We start from the raw sequence: 8,280 nt of genomic DNA, 5'->3' as shown, positions 1-8,280 counted from the left end.
CCTAGAAATTCATTAAGTTTGTGAAGGTCTCACTCGGGTTTTAAACCGATGCCTTTACTTAAGGATTTCCATAGAAATTCATTAAGCTTGAGAAGGTCCCACTCGGGTTTTAAACCGATGCCTTTACTTAAGGATTTCCGTAGAAATTCATTAAGCTTGAGAAGGTCCCACTCGGGTTTTAAACCAAGGCCTTTACTTAAGATTTTCCGTAGAAATTCATTAAGCTTGAGAAGGTCCCACTTGGATTTTAAATCGATGCCTTTACTTAAGATTTTCCGTAGAAATTCATTAAGCTTTAGAAGGTCCCACTCGGGTTTTAAACCGATGCCTTTACTTAAGATTTTCCGTAGAAATTCATTAAGCTTGAGAAGGTCCCACTCGGGTTTTAAACCGATGCCTCTACTTAAGGGCCTGTTTGGTTACTTGAATCCAGAGATTTCAAATCTCCAGATTCATGACTATGAGAATTATACCCATTTGGTTGTAAAAATATCTAGATTCATGAAATTTAGAGATTTACCTTTTTACACTAAAAACGTGAATCTGTAGATTTATGGGTAAGGGGTGAAATCCAAAGATTTCAAAAAAGTTATACATTTGTCACATTCACAAAAATCACGTCGATCAAATAGTTTTTTTAGGATGAATTCACAGATTTCATTCCACAACCAAACATTTAATTATATAAATTATGATTCCATAGATTTGAAATCTATAAATTTGAAATCTCTAGATATTTGAAATCTTCAGACTCATGTAACCAAACAGGCCCTAAGATTTTCCGTAGAAATTCATTAAGCTTGAGAAGGTCCCACTCGGGTTTTAAACCAATGCCTTACTTAAGATTTTTTGTAGAAATTCATTAAGGTTGAGAAGGTCCCACTCGGGTTTTAAACCGATGCCTTTACTTAAGATTTTCCATAGAAATTCATTAAGCTTAAGAAGCTCCCACTTGGGTTTTAAACCGATGCCTTTTGATTTTGATCCGTTTGTCGCTGAATATTGTGTGTTGCCCCCAATCAAAAAGATTTTGTGTTGAAAACTGGGAATTGCATTGATTGAGTCGAATTTTGTTACATCAAAAATGAAAATGATGATCTTCTTAGGGATAGTATTTCTTCAGATGTCTAGCATTCCATGAACCATCCAGCTCTTTATCTGTTGCCATGTTCTTCAGCTTATATGCCCCCGAACCGACCGGTTTGATTACCATATATGGTTCTTCCCAAGAAGGATCTAGTTTCCTCTAGTGGTGTGGTGATCTCCCCGACAGGCCTTGACAAGGTATTCCTTCCCCCCAGAACCCTCTACCTTTTGGATTTAAAGGAGGAAATCACCTTTTCAAGTTTTCCCCCCCCCTTCGACCGCCCCTAGTGGTGTGGATCGCGGGCTTGACTCCCACTCGATATTGACGGTGCTTTACTCGGGTATTGTAGTGTGATGCTATCCTTTGCTGATAATACTGGGTTCAAGCAATCGCTTTTGTCCGAACTTCATCTAGTAGCTTAAGGCTCTCTAGCAATCCTTGTTCATTGGCTTTTTCCTCAAATTCTCTTTCTCGAAGTGTCCCAGCCATTACTTCGACCGGTGCTAATGCTTCAGATCCTTAAGCCAATTTAAATGGTGTTTCTCCTGTGGGAGTCTGAACTATAGTTCGATAGGCCCATAGAACATTGTGCAATTCTTCAACCCATAAGGCTTTATCAGCTTTGAGATGTCAATTCCCCACATCGCAAAAGGGATGGGGTCTAGAATTGATGTCAAGGTTTCAGCTAGCCTTTTCGATACCGTGGCATGGATCGGGCAATTGCTACAGTGACAAACGTATTCCATTGCAGCCTGTTGGAGCTTCGGCCAATACAAACCGAGTCTTAAAATTTTGTGGGCCAGAGCTCGACCACCCATATGTGCCCCACAAATTCCTTCATGCACTTCTGCCAGAGCTATTTTCGATCCTTCGGACCCAAACATCTCAAGAGGGATCCAGCATAGGACCTTCGGTACAACCTTCCATTTTGCATTATAAATCGCGATGCCCGTACCTTGATTAACCTTGCTTCTTTTGAATCTTTAGGTTGCTAATCATCTCTGAGATATTCCACGATCGGGTCCATCCAACATCGTTCCACTTCAATATAGGATATCTCCTTCTCCTGACTGCTTGGGAATGCTAATTCCTCAATGTAGACCAAAGGGTCTAGAGTCTTTTCTTTGGCATTAGCCAGTCTTGAAAGCTCATTTGCCATTGCATTTTATTTTCTTGGAATCTGACATACTTTCAGATTCTTAAATTCCTTCTGCAATGCTTGTATGATTCTTGATGTTTTTGTAATCGGGGTTCTTTGATGCCATACTCCCCTTGTACTTGATTGACAATAAGGTGTGAGTCACTAAAGATAGTTACCTCTACTAATGTAATATCCAACCCTATTCTAACCCTGACCTTGACCCTAACCCAGATCCACTGTTGCTTTTAGGTCCGAAGACCCAAAGTGGTGGTAGAAGAGACTTATGGACCCTTTTGATTGATAATTATGAGTCGGAGACCAAGCCCATGGACATTGACGATGATACCCCTTACTTGAGTACATTGTCGGTGTTTAATGAAAGTCTGCGCATCGGAGAAGAATGATTTAGTTGAAGTACCATATGAACTACCGTGCACAATCCGAAGGTATTCCCCGAAACTAGACTTCTTGATTGAATTATAGAAGAAAACCCCATTCAATTTGACCTTGTATAGCCCTCCAAGTCCCTATCTGAAGTAGCTAAACTAAACCTGATTTTTCTGCTGAGAAACATTTTGGTCGATCCTCTTTGGTCGATGCCATCGACCAAGAACCATCGACCAAAGTTTCCAGTCAGACAAGTTAATGATTTTTTGGAATATTCCCTATTCTATTTATACTAGCCTCGTGTTTTGAGCCCTATTGTAATCATTTTCACTCCTGAGAACGTGGGGGGGGGGGGAGCTTCCCAAAGCAACTCCTAGGCATTTGTGAAGGATACTCCACCAAAACTCATTGTTAATCATTGTTTCTTGTCTCCATCTACAACTACAAGGTAGGATTCATCATTCCACTCTCTATTCTACCTTTTTCTATTCTATTCTATCCCTCTCTTGCTGTTGAGACCTTGGAGATGGTGCTACAACCTTGCAACCATCACTCCAAGTGTCCACTCTTGCTTAACCTATGATCCTCTTACCTATCTATTGATGCTATGCCCCCATTTCAAGCCTAGCATATACATTCTTTGATTTTCTTCTTAACATCATGCCATCTTGTACAAAACTGAGATATATAGCATGCTATGTACATGTTTATCACTAGCATATGATCCTAATCGAATTTCTGTAAGTTCCCTTAGCTAATGCATGTCTTTTCATTGTCAATGCAATCAATTTCAATTCATGCTATGATGCTTGTCTCTTGAACTTAGTAGCTCAATTTGGGGCTTTCTATTTAGACCATTGGATTATGTTAATTCCTTGATTTCTAGTGTCCTCATACTGTTCTTAAGCATTCCTCCAAGTTCCGGATCGATCCGAACCCTAGAAGACCAATTTCGGACCAAAAACCCCCCAAAATCCACTATTCTATCCCAAAGACATTTTGGTCGATCCTCCTTGGTCGATGCCATCGACCAAAGACCATCGACCAAAGTTACTGCTGACAGCAACCTTAGCTAGTTTTGACCCGTTTAACATCCGATCTTCCCGATTTCTTCTCTAACTTATTATTGATGTTTGTTTAGGGTCTTAACATTACTTTTGGACCATTTCTTGGTAATTCTCGATTCATCATCAACTCAACCTAAGGTAAGGATGGTTATCTCCATAAACATATAGGCCATAAACATATGTTGGTACTTATACTTAAAGAACATAGTCTCTTAATTGCTTTTAATTATTAAAGGACTGTTATACATGTTTTAGAACAATAGTATTGTAAATTTTTATACTCTTGTTAGAATGATTTATTACTCTTGCTATTTGTATTCATGATGGATCAATTTGATATTATGATTTAACTCTTATCATGATATAACTTGGGATTGGGGAGTGTCCTATTGATGCTTCTGTCCTTGGGCATCAGAGGGAATAGTATGGGATGTTCTCCGAAGGTGCCTATCGACACTTTCCCGAGTTATTGGATGACATACATAGGATTGTCTAGTTGTGTGGCTAGGATTGTCCTTGTCGTGTCAGACCTGAATCGGAAGGGCATTGAGACCGAACGACCCGTGGTAATGTATGGTTTGATGGGCGCTCAAGACCGGTAACCAACTCGGGAGAGGACATAAACCATGCTACGGATACCCGAAAGGGGCCATTTTGGTAGGGTTGCAAATAGCTAGACTTGGGCTCACGGGCGCTCAAGACCGGTAACCAACCCGTGAGAGGACGTGAGAGCTTCCCATTTACTATTTGTGGATGACCAATAGGGTTGATGAGTCCGTAATCTGGGATTACGCTGACTCTAGTGTGAAGGATACCGGAAAGGATCGCCAGGGGTGAGGAATGGATGTATTTGGATCTGACTTGATACGACTTAGTAGATGACTTGCATTGGCTAGGCTTTACTGTGACATGCGCCAGTACTTATACCAAACGGTGATGTGAGAGAGCGGTGACCAATTCCCCTACCATGGTTTGAGAGGACTTTACCCAATTACCACGGCATTCCCAAGATACGGAATGGGTTGAGGGAGAGTGACTGACTACCCAAAGAAGTATGGTGCTATGACTTAAAGCATGTCTACCATAGAGAGTAGCATTCATAGAGTTAGAATCATATTTGCATCATATGTCTCATATCACATTGCATTATGTTATGTTTTGAATTTGTATGATGTTAAATTATGGAATAACTGCCTTGCTGAGTTCTTTGAACTCATTCCTTTTGTGCAAATGTTTTTAGATTATCTTGTAGGTACCGAAGATTCTGATGGCCCATTCTTCGAGACGGACTTTGATCCCGCATACTACCCTCCGGGTGGTAGCTTCAATGAAGATCAGAGTTTTGGTGCCGAAGAGGATTACTCTTCGTACCAGGGTTAGCCCCACGATAGTGCGGGAGCGGTAGAGCTGGGCCTTCTTCATCCACACCTATGAGGAGATGATCATTAGGATAGAAGAAACCCTAGTCTAGTGCCCCATTTCCTTGGTTTATTATGGAACAACTGGATATGTAATTAACTTTCTCTGGATTACTTTTGAAACATGGGATTGTAACTAACTTGATTATTGCTACATTTCCACTGCTCTGAGAGAGTGATTTTCACTTATCCTCTCATCTTTATGATTATACTTACACATTGATATTATCTATTTCCGCACTCTGATTAATTGAATCTTATCTTATTCATGATATCTATTATCTGTTGCTTTTACCTTGATTATTATTGTTCATGATTGTGTTATCGTGTATGTGGGAGGCATGGTCCCTCGATTTTTGATCCTTGGACTATGGATCACATTCCCGGGTATGCCAGATAGGGTATTGGCTGGGTGGATGTGACAGATTGGTATCAGAGCCCAAGATCAAGTGGAACCCCGACCACAGAAACGATGACGGAACATTTCTAGTCATAGATCCAAAAGTGACTCAAGTGCTCTTAGAGGTGACTAATAGATAACCTGGATAAGAATGAAGCACAAATTGATTAGGTGATCAACTCCGACGATCTGTCTGATCCCTCCTAGATCTGAACTCCTCCTCCAGTCGTGCAAACCTCTCACCTAGGGTGCACATGTGTAACTCCATCCTCCTCTGTCCAGCCTCTATAGCCTCTTGACGAGCCTCGATCCTCTCAAGTATGGAATGAATCGATGACTGATGAGAAGCCACACCTGGAGCCTCAGAAGTCGTGTGAGATGGACCTCAGACCTCAGAGAATCGTGGAGTAGGAACCTCCTCATGTCTTGGAACCTCATCTTGACCCTGATCCTCATCGCCTTGATCATCATCATCCCCATGCTCATCGTCGTCCTCATCACCACTATCATCACCATCATCGTAGTCAGTACCTTCATCCTCTGAGTCATCATCCCCTGATGCCTCATCGATGTCATCCTCATCCTCTAATATGGCGGCATCATGGAGCCCCATCTTCCTAATCAACCATGAGTTGATGTCCTCACCTATGTCGCGGCCCTGAATCATTGGTGTATCCTCCAAGTCCACATCAAAGTGCTCAAAAATACGAGTCAAGAGTCGACCAAAAGCCAAGTTCCTATCCCCAGGAAACTCAATCCGATCAATCATGACGTTCTGCATGATGTATGCTAAATCAATATGCACTCCAGTGTACATGCTATAGATAACCAATGCCTCCATCGCCGACACCTTGCTATGGTGCCCTGCCTTCGGAAGGATGTTTTTCCCGACGAAGCGAGCGATAACCCGAGTTGAAGGACGCATCATGGTACCACTCTAGGGCGTATAGCAGTTAATGTCATCCCATAGAGTCATGCACACCTCGTATGTCTCGTAGGGAAGAAGAGCCTCAGTGATGTCTGTACCGGCGGGAATCCACCAACGGGAATCTCGTACAATTGGGACATCTAAGATATGAACCAGTGTCCTAGTAGTGAAACTGATCTCCTTGCCCCCAACCATAGAATCCATGACGATCCTAGAACCATCCCGTGGATCATCCTCGATGCGGTAAGTCAGGTTACTATAGAAGTACCTGATGAGATCTAGGTAGACCGGATATGCCGAAGTGTGTAAATGAAGCCAATCCATAGCCTCCAATCTCTCCCAAATGTGAAACGTTTCTAAATCATCCACAACAACTAATCGTCCATGCTCGATCGGTATGTCATGGAAGTAGTACTCATGTAGAAACTCAGCCATAGGAGTAGTAAAATGCTCCTCGTCCATAACCTCTGACCGGGGAATGTGTCCTCGACCTCTATCAACCCATCGCCCTCCTCTAGGCATAGTAAATCTGTAGAAATAAAGAAAGAAGTTCATTTGGATTAATCCCAGTGTGTAATTGTTAAATGAAGGGCATTTTCGTAAAATTTCATAAAATTTCGATCTTGGTAAAATTTTGATTTGATTATTCTAACATGTGCATAAGACCTGTACAAACATGCTGGAACACTTCATTTGATGAAAATCCATCATTTTGACATCTTCAAAGTGAAAATTCAGCAAGTAGGAGAGTGAAAATCCCTCTTTTGGCTTGGGTTTATGATTTTTGAAAAGCTGGAATTTGACTGAATGGAAAGTGGGAACACCTTCGCCATAGTGAATCAGTCATGTAGAAATTTGTTTCATGTTAAAATTCATTTTGGTTTGAAAATGAGACAAGTTTTTGTAAAGTAGAATTTTTGTGAATGAATAATGATTTTATAACCAAAGTGTGTGCAATCTTGTGTTTGAAGCTTAGTCTTGCTTGAAAATTTATGGAAACATGTTTCTAAACACCTCTATGCATGATTCTAACCATTAGCAACAAGCATTATTCAGTTTTAATGAAAAACACATCAATGGTAAATGAAGTTTTCATGAAAAGAGAAAAAGAAAGAGAGCTTACTTGTGTTGATGATCAAGAGCGACTTGCAAGTGTGGTTGAAGCCTTGAATCAAGTCTTAGAACCCTTAAGAACCCTAGAAAATCGCTTTCCCTTGAGCCAAACTCGAAATGGTTGAGTGAGAAATGAAAATGAAATGAGAAGTGGGCACTTTAAATCTGATTTTTTGCACAAAACTATTTTGGTCGATCCTCTTTGGTCAATGCCATCAACCAAGGAGCATCAACCAAAGTTGGTCATTTTGCTGCCTTGTCCTGTTTTTGGGAATTTTTGATTTTTGAATTGATTCCTTTTGGATTTTGACCAGTGTTGACTTATTTGATTGATATATTGATAATTCTAACCATGATTTAAGTTTCCTAATGCTTGATCAAGTTGTTTTTGACATATTTGAAGTTTGGTGTCCTTATCTTCGATTCTTGCGGAATGGTCTTGCTTAGAAACCATTTCATTGGATCTGGTAGCGTCGGAAATGAAGAAACACCTGCTGGGGGCTCTGACCAGCAAACACAGGAAGATAGCCACACCACGAATGGCATTCCTGGTGCCCTCGATATCGGAAGTTTTAGAGGTATCGCCAGCGTCATGACCAACATGATGCAACAACAAGTTGCCCAATTTAACCAGATGATGGATGGTTTTGATACCCTTCACAATGAGAACCGTGCCGGAGTTGGGACTTCTAATGCCGCAGCCCCCCTTGTGGAAAGATTCATCGGGACACCCCACACC

Source organism: Hakea prostrata, chromosome 9 (genome assembly GCF_041222555.1).
Source record: "Hakea prostrata isolate BN-2017 chromosome 9, UWA_Hpros_2, whole genome shotgun sequence".
NCBI lineage: Eukaryota > Viridiplantae > Streptophyta > Magnoliopsida > Proteales > Proteaceae > Hakea > Hakea prostrata.
Note: the sequence above shows the minus strand (reverse complement) of the source record.